The sequence below is a fragment of the Rhinolophus hipposideros genome, assembly GCF_964194185.1.
Source record: "Rhinolophus hipposideros genome assembly, chromosome: 1".
In the NCBI taxonomy this organism is placed as follows: domain Eukaryota; kingdom Metazoa; phylum Chordata; class Mammalia; order Chiroptera; family Rhinolophidae; genus Rhinolophus; species Rhinolophus hipposideros.
The window spans coordinates 22,202,582-22,215,709 of NC_138047.1; the positions used below are offsets into that span (position 1 = coordinate 22,202,582).

Genomic DNA, 13,128 nt, shown 5'->3' on the forward strand with positions numbered 1-13,128 from the left:
CGTGACTTCCAAGAAACTTGACTTGAATCAGAAAGGTTAAGTGTGGGTATGACCTCCCATCTCAAGATTCAAAATACAGCACATCTGCTGTGGTGTCGAGAAATATAATGAGTGGTTTTAGTCATGCCATACTGTCAGTGACGAATATCCAAGTGGGAATTTCCAATAGGCATTTGGAGATGCAGGACTAGTCTCCGGCATAGAGGGCAAGATAGAAATAAGGATTTTAGGGATCATTCCATTGAAATCATAGATGTTAATGTCTTAAAACATAGGACAAGTTGTGACAGCAGGTACTGAAAAGTCCTCTGGTGATCCAAGGTGATCAGGTTAGTTTCCAAAGTCCTCTGGAGAAGAGCTTTGGGAAGAGAAAGAACACAGCTTCCTTCTGACAAGACTTAGAATTGAATCAATCAACGTGTAGAGAGGCAATTTCTTAATGTAGAAAGGAAAAGTAATATGAAAACAAAGTTTTCACTAAACACTATGTACTGTATAAACCCTTCTTATTTTCCACATCAAGCATTCATTGATTTTTTTGCCAACTATAATTCACATACCATAAAATTCACCATTCAGTGGTTGTTAGGATATTCACAAAGTTGCATAACCACCATCACTATCTAATTCCAGACATTTTTCATCATTCCAAAAATAAACCCTGCACCCATTAGCAGTCATTCCCCATGACTGCACCCTTTTCCAGCCCCAGGCAACCACTACTTAAGTCCCGTCTATGAATTTGTCTGTTCTGGAAATTTCATATACATGGAATCATCCATATTGTGGCCTTTGTGACTAGTTTCTTATGTTTAGCTAATGTTTTCAAGGTCTATCCACATTGTAGCAGATATCAGCACTTTGATGCTACTTGTTGCCAAATGATATTTCACTGCATGGATAGACCACATTATTTTGTCCATTTCATCAGTTGATAGACCACGGGAGTTGTTTCCATCTCTTGGCAATAGTAAATAATGCTGCAATGAACATTTGTGTACAAGGTTTTGTATGGATGCATGTTTTCAATTCTCTCAGGTATATACATAACAGTGGAATTTCTGGGCCATATAACTCTCTGTTTCACATTTGAGGGACCACCAAGCAGTTTTCCAAAGGGTCGGTACCATTTTACATTCCCGCCAGCAATTGTAGGAGGGTTCTCATTTCTCCACACTCTCGCTAATGCTTGTTAACTTGTTAACATCCCTTCCTAGAACAGGATAGAGAACACACATGCCAAGGGAACCTAAGGGATACTTTTGTTTTCCAAAAACTTTAATCCTTTTGTGATTTTTCCACAAATGAAGTATAAACATGCAAAGATTCTCAATGATAATAATTAATAATAATAATACAAAAACTGACATTTACCAGATTCTGAACCCAGGGAGGGCTCACACAGATCTTTCTGCATACATTGTCCCATTAAATATTTACAAAAACCCTGAGTTTGAAACCTATTCTCTAGAGTTGAAGAAAATGAGGTTCACAGGTAAAGTCATTTGATGAGCATTATAACACTGCCCCAAAGCGGAAACTCTTAACCATCCACAGCGACATCTAAAAACCCACCCCCTCTTTCTTCTGCGGAGTTTTTCTGGCTGAACACCCAAAGAACAGTTTCAGTAAAGCACCACCATGTATCATCTACATATTTCCCACTGGAAAATATCTTTCTCAAGATGATTTTTCATAAGTAAGTCAGGTACATTTATCATACTCTGAATGCTAACAAATTCTAGAGATGCAAAACCCATAGCACATGTATAAATAATTTGAGTCAGTGGTGTAAACATTAATTCAATGCTTTAAAAAAAATGAACAACCTTATTTCTCTGAATTGTTATTATACTCCTTCTTTCCTTCTGGATTTTTTATTGGTTCACTGGTGCCAATAGGAACAGGTTCTAAAACAGATTAGCCCCGAGAAAGACTTTGTCATCAAATAAATCTAAAGTTAGGCATGCTTTCAATTTTTCCAGGTGAAATATTTTTTCCAACTATGCCTCGTTTCCCAAAGGAAGCTCGGTATCTTTTGTGTTCTAAAACATGTCCACTTCTGTGATTTCAAAGGACAGCAAAACCAATTGTTTGTAGCTGGCCAATTTCAGCTCCTAAGAAAGAGGTATGTGAATGAGATCTGAATAAAGCATATTATTAGATCTCAAAGAGAATCAATAGACTCTAATGTCGTGCCCGTGCACTGCATCATTAAAGCAACATTGTTAGAAGGCATTATAATCTTGTCTTCTCTCGTTGGTTTTGAAAGCTTGTTTCTTTGTTGTGGTGGTTGATTTGCCTCTGAGTTGTCTGTCCTAAGGCCTAATTTGTTTGGTTTCTCGATGCATCTTTGCTGCAACCATAACAGAAGGCTCCGAACACCTAGGGAGATAAATAGATGTTATTTTCATTATCTGTGCTTTATAAATAAATTTTAACCTGGAAGGATTACGTGGCCTCAGTCACACACTCAGCTGCATTTGGAAGGTTGATGCGCAGTGCTACAATGAGTCTTAATCTACTTAAAATCAGGAGGAATCTGGGGGATCATAGCTCACCCTTTACTTCACTGCTCATGAAATTGAGACCAGTTCAGGAAAGGGCTGTTATGGGCTGAACTGCTCCCACCTTCCCAGAATTCATGGTGAAGCCCTAACACTCAGGACCTCAGAATGTGACTGTATTTGGAGATAGGGTCTTTAAAGAGATAATTAAGTTAAAATGAGTCAACAGAGTGGGCCTGTATCCAGACGCCAGAACGGTGAGACAATAAATTTCTGTTGTTTAAGCCATGCCATCGGTGAAACTTTTTTATGGCAGCCTCAGCAGACTAATCAGAGGCCTTTGCTGCCACTTTATCAGAGACCAGTCAGAGACCCCAGGTCTCCTGACATGCAGCCCACTGCCCCAAAATGGTACCGGTGAGGCTTACTGTGCTACAGCCCAGAAATCGCAGACACACGAGTTGTTAGGTGCTCATAAGTCTCATGTTTATCTCAGCTACTGTGGAGAAACGAGAAATGCAAAGCTTCAGGCTCGTCCTTGGTCAGGGCTTCCTCCCACAGCAAATCTTAATGCATGATTTGAAATTTGAGCCTTCTGGTCAACTGGTCAGAGATTGGGTTGACATCCTACCTTTCTCTCTCCAGTTCTCTTGCCTGGGAAATCTTCCCAGGGGTTGCACCCACCCAGACACTCTGTTCTAACATCCAGTGATTCTGAGAAAGAGGCTCCTTTGTTCTTGTAAAGCTCCCAGCTATGCTACTCTCTCCCCCGGGGAGCAGGCCTGTCTCTTCACCGGGCCCTAACTTGAGTCTTTTTCTGAAGAAGGAGGAACAGAGAGGAACAACGCACTGTGCTAAGTGCTTGCCAGGCATGAACTCATTTAAACTTCACGACCACCCTGAGGGAAGATATTATCATCTCCATTTGCTAGATGGAGAAACTGAGGTACCGACAGGTTAAGAGCTAACCCCAAATTCACATAGCTCACAAGTTGGGGCGATAGATTTGTCTTCCAGACTCTGACTCTAAGGCCTGCACTTGTGCCACTACAGAATGCAATTACAGTCATACCTCCTTACCCATAGTTTCAATTTCTACAGTTTCAGTTAACCCGCAGTCAACCAAGATTTGAAAATATTAAATGGAAAATCCCAGAAAGAAACAATTCATAAGTTTTGAAGTATACACCATTCTGAGCCGCGTGATGAAATCTTGTGCTATCCCACTCCATCCACCGAGGACGGGAATGACCCCTTCGTCCAGCGTCTCCACACTGTAGACGCTCCCCACCTTAGTCACTTAGTCGCCATCTTGGTTATCAGATCAGTTATCAGAGAGAGAGAGAGAGAGAGAGAGACCACAGTCACCTAACTTTCATTACAGTACATTGTCATAATTGTTCTATTTCATTATTAGTTATTGTTGTTAGCCTCTTACTGTGCCCAACTTATAAGTTACACTTTATCACAGGTATGAATGTGTAGGAAAAGACACAGTGTATGTAGGGCTTGGTACTACCAATAGTTTCCGGTATCCACTGGGTCCAGTGCACATGACATCTTGTCTCCAGAAGCTTCAGTGTCCCATTGCCATGGGGCTGACTGAATGCTCTCATGGGGCCCTAGAACAGTGTCACTCCAAGGGTTGTCTACATGGGAGACCCCCAAAGGCTTGGTCACTGCTCCACGGCGAGATGAATACAGAGGTGATGGTGAGCATTCAGAAACATTGATACCAATTTAACACCAACACTATGTTGGTGGATCCTAATAATTAAAAAAGAAATGAGCTTGTATTTTGAACATCATTTTTATGGAATAATTTCACTTTTCTCATCATACATCATACTCTACTGCAAATAAGGAAAAACTGGTCCTCTCCCATGGAGAGTCTGAGAAGCGCTGCCTAGAGACCAGTATTACTGACTGAGGAGACAGAGATAATGGAGAAGCACAGAGCTCAGGTGTTATGGACTGAATGTTTGTGTCCTCCCCACAAAACATTCTATGTCGAAGCCTCGACCTTCACCTTCAATGTGACGGAATTTGGAAGTAGGGCCCTTCGGAGGAAATTAGGTTTAGATGAGGTCATGAAGGTCAGGCCCTTAGGATGGGATTAGTGCCCTTATATGAAGAGGAAGAAAGATCAGAGCTTTCTCTCTGTCATGAGAGGGCATAGTGAGAAGGCGGCCTTCTGCAAGCCAGGAAGAGAGTCCTCACCAGGAACCAAATGGGCCTGATCTCAGACTTCAGCCTCCAGAGCTCTTTAAATGTCTGTCGTGTTAGTCCCCCAGTCTGTGGTATTCTGTTATGGCCCCCCAAATGGACTGAGACCCTGGCTCTGCTTCTGACAACCCAAAGAGCGTGGCTTGGGCAAAGCTTCCTGCTGTCTGGCGCTAGCTCCACTGACAGCATTTCTTCAAAGTTATCAAAGTTGACCTGGGTTCCCATGACATAGCATGACAAAGCCAGTTCTGCAGGACACAAACCCGCCCATACAAGGTGCTGTGTTTGAAGGCAGGTCCCAAGACACAGCATACCTCATGTTCCTCCTACTTGCTGATGTGGTGGCCACACCATGCCCTCATGCCTCCTTCTGGCCGGCCACCCCACAGGGTTCTACCTCAGGATGGAAGGACTGGAGCTCAGGGTCCCATCCACAAAGCTGGGCCCAGCTCCACTTGGGGTTTCTTTCGGACACTCTCCTACTTATTCCTTAGCAAGTTAAAGCTCCTTACAGCAATAGTTTTCTCCTCATCAGTATAAATGTAAGTTCCATTTTCCCACATTTGTATAATAAACCTGTATCAGAAAAGACCATTTTTATATAATGGAATCCACACAAGACATTTGTTCTTGTTCTAGAAAAAGATCCAGATGCTCTCAGAGTTGAGCAGCCATCCAAGCTCGTTACAACAAACCTCATCCTGCAGTCCTTCATTGCTCAATTCTCTTGGGAGCAGGAGGCCAGGGAGAAGACTAGGCCCTCGGGTCTCGCGGCGGCGGGGTGGGGAGGGTAGTAGGACAGCAGTAGCCCAGCCCTGACACCAACTAAGGTGACCATGGGCAAGTCCATGAACCACCCTATAGGCCCCCCACAGGGTTTTGGGGTCAAACAAGCAGCCAGATGGCCCGAATCTAACTTTCCCCTCTGCTCCCTGCATTCCCCAGGCCGTCCTGTTAATAGGAAAATAGCCACAGGATAAGCCACAGAAAGAAGGAAAAGACACAACAGTCAGCCCCTAGAGAGGACCTCGCCCCAGGGCTGGTGAGGTGACCAGTGGCTTAAGCCTCCTGGAGTTCTCCAGGAAAGCCTGCACTCCCGTGTAGTTGCTCCTGCCCACAACGCTGCATACCGGCCCACTTCTCTTTCCTGCCCAGCAAGTACCTGTGGTTTGTGTAGGTCTCCGGTTACCCCCTCCCTGGAGTATCCTCCCTCCTTCCAGCCCTTGCCCCTCCCTACACCCCTGCAAACTCCTCCTATGGACCCATTCTCCAACGCCCTTCCTGCGACACCCTCCGTATTTGCACAGCACTTACAGTGGACAAAGCACATTTGTTAAATCCTCATAATATTATTGATTTATTGACTTCTGAACAAAAGTCACCAGATCTGGGGAGCTGAGTGTAATTTTTGCCCTGCCTCTCCTGTCTGCCCAGTGCCACCATCATAGAACGGCCAGGAGTGTAGCTGGGGGCTATCGCTCACTTTACATTTATATGGTACCTACTGTGAGTCTGGCAACTCCTGTGAGGTGGGTGGCACCTCCCTTTGTACAAACATGGAAAGCGAGGCTCCCTTAGATTCCTGGGTGCAGACTGGATGCCCTAGCGTGTCAACCAGTCTTAAAAAGAAACAAGCACAGGGTGGTCACATGCTGACTCGGGCCCAGCCCGGGACCTGTTTGATGCCCAGCCCCTCTCCTCCACCAGGCCTCCTCCTCTGACCCCTGCCCTTGCCCTCGGTGGTTTGGGCTCTAGGATGCCCAGCAGTGAGGGAAGTAAGCACTTGGAATCCAGATCCTCTGTGATGCCCAGTGAGGAGGTGGGTACAGACCAGGGCAACGAGCTCTGCACTCAGGAGCCAGAGAAGGCCTGCCCTCCCCTAGAGAGCAGATCAGAGGCAGCTTCCAGGCATGGGGGCTGGGTGGTTCTGCCCCGGGAAGTGTGTGGGGGCATCTGGTTGGATTGGGTCTGGATACCTAACGGGGTAGAGGACGCTGAGGTCAGTCCTGCCCTAAATGCCAATAGGACCCCGTGAAGCCTCACTGAGCCCCTTCAGCCTGCTTCTCCTTTTGCATTCACCCCCTCACTGCTGTCCTGACATTGGCCCAGAGGACGCGTCCGGCCCTTCTGGGGCCCACTGCCTGCTTTCAGGCTCCTGGAGGGGCACGGATGGCATTCAGAAGCCTGTGGCGGGCCTCTCTGTGCTCGGGGCTTTTCATCTTCTTAATTGAAATTGATTGGCCTCTTGGGAGGCAGCTCTGCATTGGCCCTGAGCTTCAGCACGTGATCAACTTCTGCTTCTTTCTTTTAAAGACCAATTGCTACACCAGGGCATCTAATCTTCTCCCTGAATCCTGGGCCCCTTTCCTGACCAGGAGCAAAATCAGAAAGAGGCACACTTACAAAACGAGCTCAGGAAATAAACACACCCGATAAAAAAAAGAGAGAGAGAGAATCTTCTTGTCCCATTGTGGCTTAGCATTACACAAAGGGCTGGTCAAAACCCCATTACCAAGGAAAGATGTAATCAGATGGGGAAGGAGCCACGGGAGGGGAAGGGGAGCGTGTGCCTTCGGAAGCTCACAAGATAAATAGACTGCGGGAGCATATCTAAAAGCCAGCTGCAAAAAAAGATAAAAAAGGGAAGAAAAGAGAAAGCTCTTCTTAAGTTCAAAGAAAACCAAACATGGAGAGAATTGAGCATCCAGATTTGTATTCATCCAGAAACACAACAGTTACCCCAATGTTGCCGGAGCTGCTTTACAAACCGGTTTGGCAGGTCATATCTCTTGGCAAAGCCTCTGATAGGGCCCCTTACTTACCCGACTGATCACAGATCCTGGAAATATTCCTCTGGGGACTCTCCAGTGCTGGTGTCGTGCTGATGGGACATTTCACCAACTGGGTGCTGGGCCTGAAAGTGGCGAGGCTAGTGAGCCTTGGGCTGCCTCGTGGCTTCTAAGCCCTGGTAAGGAAGCATAGTACTGACAAGTCAGTAATCCTTCTGACTGACAAATTCATTCTAAGAACACCTTGCTGCCTGGCCTTCTAAAGGTCAAGTTGAAGGGGGTCAGGAAATGCCACCCCAAAACATGCCCCTTTGGCATAGGATTATTTTAACCTGAAGGCAACTGAGAGTCAACGAGATGCAGAAAGATTTCTTTTCTGCCCCTTTTCTTCCTAAAAGCAGGGCATCCATTTCCCTTGTAAAGGTGTCCTCCTCTCCCGTACAAACAAGAGCAGAGCGACTCTTACCACCAATACGGAGAGTAGTCACTGACATGAGTTTGCATAAACAGACCTTTCTAAAATAACCCTTATTTTCCATTAGTTCCCCAAACAGACCTTAATTACTGCTCCACAATGTATCGTCCATGAAGCCCAAACTCCCTTTCCTTGGCATATAAGCCAAGTCAAGTCTAATCATCTCTTTGAGCTTCATTTCTTTTCTGTGAACTCCCATGCAAATAAAATATTAATAAATATTAATAACATATTCCTTTTCTCCTATTCATCTGTCTTTTGTTGATTGAATTTGCAGGTCCCTGGTTACTGAACCTAAGAGGATAGAGGAAGGTTTTTTTTCCACTGTAACAATGTCCAGAGATCCAGATTTGAAAAGCAGGGATCCAGCTTGTTTGCTGCAGAAAGCTCCATTTTCAAGTGAAGTCAAGTTGAAAGTGGCTCTCTTAGTCCCCACATTTCCTAGCAGCTGGAATGTGATGTAAGGGTGAAGGAGAGGGTGAGTTCTATACAAATGAGGGCTATATTTGTCTCAATCATCATGAAACTAGTATATAAGGGTGGCTAACATATAGTGAACACTCAACAAATCAATGGATGGATGGATGGATGGATGGATGGATGGATGGATGGATACTGGATGAAATAGGATTGGAGCAACTGCATAGTGTAGAAGTTAAGATTGTAGCTTATTAATATGAGCTCCCATAAAATACCACTGAGACACCCTCTTGATAAGGCAAAGCTCTTGGTGGGGAGGGAGGTCACACTTGGCAGTCTTGACTGTCTTCGATTTGGGAAGGTAGATGCAGGATATTCCTCTGGTGTAAGGTAGGTATTTCAGTGTACCATGGATTAGGATTGGGTAAGGTTCATGATACAATGGTCCGGGATTTGGGCACAACAAAGTGAGTTAGTCATTTGGTGCTATCTACTGAAGACATAAGAAGTTTTAAGTGGGTTTGGGGGAGTTCCTAAAACAATAGAGCTATTTGTATCATTTCTCTTCCTGCACAAATATTTCTGCAATAGTCAAATCATGCTGGTAAAGAGCATGGCATCGGGTCACCTTAGTGAAGACTACGTGGTCGTGGTCACATTCACGTAAATGTAAGTGAGCTACGTGGACACCGATGGATTCTGTCCTCAAGCCAATGACCTTAAATAAATTATTCTCCTTCCACAGTATGACATATACAGACAAGTAAACCAGGTTTGTCCACAGGAGGATGGGAAACCTAGGTGGTGCTCTAGGACAGGTGTAATGGCTAACTGCTGATGCTATAGGGCTGACACACGCTGAGCCATCCAAGGGAGAGGTCATTCGGATATGCCTTAGACTTTGATATCCTCTGACAACGGCCCCGAGAAATAGGACCAGCTACATAACTCACAGAGCCTACTGCAAAATGAAAATGCAGGATCCCTTGTTCAAAAACTAAGAGTTTCAAAGAGTTTGGGTCACCATGTGACCCAGCAATACTACTCCTGGTACATAGCCAAAGGAATTCAAAACAGGGACTTGAACAGACATTTGCACACTCATGCTGACTGCAGCATTCTTCACAATGGCCGAAAGGTGGAGACAACCCAAGAGGCCATCAAAAGAGGAATGGATAAGTGCAACGTAGTCTACACACACAATGGAATATAATTAATGCATAAAAAGGAATGATGCTCTGACATGTGCTATAACATAGAGGAACCTTGAAAACAGTATGCTAAGGGAAATAAACCGAACACAAAAGGACAAATATTATAGGACTCCACCTATAGGAAATATCCAGTAATAGGCAAATTCCCAGACAGAAAGTGTAGTAGAGGTCACCAGGGGCAGAGGGAAGAAGGGAATAAAGGGTTATTATTAATGGGTTGAGAGTTTCTATTCCGGGTGAGGAACCAGTTTTGGAAATAGTGGTGATGGTTGTGCATTATTGTGAATGTCATTAATGCCACTGAATTGTTTGCTTTAAAATGGCAAGTTTTATGATGTGTGCGTTTTATTTTTAATTATGGTAAAATACTATTGTCATTTTTTTTTTTTACTGCAATAGAAAAGGTATTAAATAAGAAAAATCGAGGCTTTCAAGAGGGCAGCAGCAAAGCATTAACCAAATGCAGAGCCCTTCTGAGCAGGAGGTTCTGTGTGATGCCAGCCTCGTTGAGGGGACAGACACATTCAAGTTTAGGTGGCATGCCACCTTCTGGAGCCCAAGAGTGCTCCTGGGTCACTGAAGCCCTACTGCCCAGGATCCAGAATCTGCTCAATGCTCCCCAAGGATGGGAAGCATCTGAAGCCCTCACCTTCCTGCGGCCACTCACGCCCTCCCTGGCTTTCTAAAGGTCAAGTCCAGGACCCAGATTCAAAGCTCAGGAGGCTTAGCAACGTCATCCCTGGAGGTGGCAACGTTTACAGGTGTTTTTATTCCTACCTCCTATCTCGGTGATGTAACTTTCACCCTCCAGGAGTGTTTGGGGGGCACAGAGGGAGCAGTCATCTACCCTGTCACCTGGTGGATTGTTAGGTGCGCAGCCCCTGCCTGCATTTCCTCACCTGGCAGTCACTGAGCACACCACCTCTCATTTCTCCCGTTTTTCCCTCGCTGGGCCTTCCTTTCACTGCATAGCATGTTCTGTGGCTTGTTCGGTGGGACTTACTAGAGTCCCCCAGAAAGGTGCTAGAGTGGATAAAGACGGGAAGAGAAGGTGACAGAGACAACTATGGAGACCAACCGGTGTAGCCAAGAAGGATTTCTGGCCTTGTCGTCCAATTCAAGCCGTCTACAAACGACCTATCTGAGGTGCCGATGAGAGGTGGGAAGACGATAGACAGGTGAGCAAGGCAGATTGCTGGCCACCTTTGCCCATATGACTTAGATCATCAGCCCTTCACCTGGAGTTCACTGAGCAGAAAGACTGCCCTTCTTGTGAGCCAAACCAAACACAGGTGCCACAGCTGAGCTTTCTGAGTCCTGAGGCCACCCCCTGCTATTGCTGCTCACTGGTGGCCTTAAGGTCTTCTGCCTCTGGTGACCACTCAACAGGAGGGTTGGGATTCTGCTTGCTGGCAAAGGACACACCCCAAACGAGACATTTCACATGGAAGTCATAAGTCGTCCCCTGGCTCCGACCCTGCGTACCATTGTAGGATTCTGCAGCCACCGTAAATCCCTTCTCGTCACTTCGGGGACATGTCAGGGGGCATCTCAGGGGTATTGGCGTGGCCTCTCAAAACCATGTGACAGGTGCTACTTTCTCCAACTTGAGCTCTGTTCTACACAAGGATATGTGCTGTGCCAACTTCTAGACGCCTGAACGTGCCTCACGGCAGTCCTGTCTCCTTCTCACGTCTGCAGCCACACAGAGGCCGCCCTGCAGAGCTCTGGACATCGACTAAAGCCCACCTGCTGGCACGTGCTCCCCAAAGAAGAGAAAAAGCTGGGGGCCGGCCTCGTGGCTCAGGCGGCTGGAGCTCCGTGCTCCTAAAGCTGAAAGCTGCCAGTTTGATTCCCACGGGGACCAGTGGGCTCTCAGCCACGAGGTTGCTGGTTCAACTCCTCACCTCCCACAAGGGATGGTGGGCTCCGCCCCCTGCAACTAAGACTGAAAGGACAACAACTTGACTTGGAAAAAGTCCTGGAAGTACACAGTGTTCCCCAATAAAGTCCTATTTCCCTTCCCCAATAAAATCTTTAAAAAAAAGAGAGAGAAGCCGGAATGACATCCCACCCCTTGCCAACACTGGGCCATTGGCCGATTGTGTAGGTCCCCGAGCACTCTAAATTCTCTGAGGAGCGTCTGGGAGGACGATGTGTGGACTTGCTGTGTTACAAACGGCCCTTCAGGGTTGGCGCTAGGCCTAGGGTCTGCCCCACCCGCCCTCCAGGCCCACCCACACGAGGCCTGGAGATTTAAGTCTGGCCTGCAACACCTGGCACACTAGACGTGTAGGGCCTCGGGGTGTCGCAACAGGGAGATACCAATACATTGCATCCTCCTCCCCTTCTCCTCTTTGTGCATACGTAAGTTTTAGCACCAGAGGGACGAGCCTGGTTTGGGAGATTGGAACATAAAACTGGATCATGCTCCAGCTACCTTTGCTGGGGGCTTTAGAGTCAAACCCCTCTTCTTCCAATCATACATTCAACAGACCTGCATTTTCTAATTTTTTCTTTTTTTTTTTCTAATCAAGAGACAAATTTAAAAAATGTGCTGATATAGCTCCCCCAATGGAGGGGGGTCTTCTACCACCACCCCTGCTTTCACATCGCCACTCCTCCGCCTTCCTTTGCAAAAACGTACCCTTAATAATAAGAGCTAACACTTACGGCACTCTATTCCAGGCGTGGTCACATAGTCTCATCTGAGCCACACAATAGCCCTGTAAGAGAAGTATTACTATTATTCTCTCCACCTCACAAACGAGAGTCGTGTGCAGGGAAATTTAGGGACTTCCCCAACATCACGGAGCTCGTTAGAGGTGCGCCACGATGCTTCTTTCTCTACACACTGTCACAATCCACACCCCAGTTTTAACTCGAAGAAACACTGGCAGGCTTCAAGCATGGTCACTGTAGGCTGATCAATAAAGCAGCCAGTATCTGAGTACCTACTGTGTGCCGGGCGCTTTACATATGTTCCCTTTCATTTCAATACAGACTGCTTGCCAAGGTACGGACTGTCCCCATCGTACAGGTGAGGAGCCTAAGGCTCAGAGACGCTGAGCAGTATCCTGACACCACATGGGCTCTGGGGTCCCACTGCCCGAGTTCACATCCTGACTCCCCTACTTAGTAGCTGTGTGACCTCAGGCAAGTTATTTAATCTCTCTCTACCTTTGTTACCCCATTACGCTATAAAACAATGATAGGGCTTATCTCAAGGATTCAATGAGGCAGTACATGTCGGGTGTTTAGAACTGTCCCTACTACATGGTCAGAGCTCAGTAAAAGTGAGTTATTATTATTACGTACTCCAAAGCCCGTGTTTTTTTATTAGACTATTTTGTCTCCCAATCTTTAATGAGAGGTAAGAATAAATTACACATTAAAATAAACAGGATTGTTTTACTGCAATGATGCAAAATGCTTATATACGGATGGCCGGTTAGCTGAGCAGGGTAGAGCGCCATGCTCCTAACGCTAAGGTTGCC

The 13,128-nt window shown here is 46.1% G+C and overlaps 1 long non-coding RNA gene across 2 annotated transcripts; it reads right to left on the reverse strand.

Annotated features, from left to right (window-relative positions):
- Positions 1–1,326: 1,326 nt before the first annotated feature.
- Positions 1,327–12,357, reverse strand: LOC308502096. Of its 2 annotated transcripts, XR_013993991.1 has the most exons (5): positions 12,305–12,357; positions 7,556–7,698; positions 3,697–3,818; positions 2,936–3,006; positions 1,327–2,385 (listed from the first exon to the last, which is right to left on the reverse strand). It is a non-coding gene; the product is annotated as an uncharacterized lncRNA (long non-coding RNA). The 2 variants fall into 2 exon arrangements; XR_013993992.1 differs by lacking the exon at positions 12,305–12,357 and having other exon boundaries at positions 7,556–7,826.
- Positions 12,358–13,128: the final 771 nt, after the last annotated feature.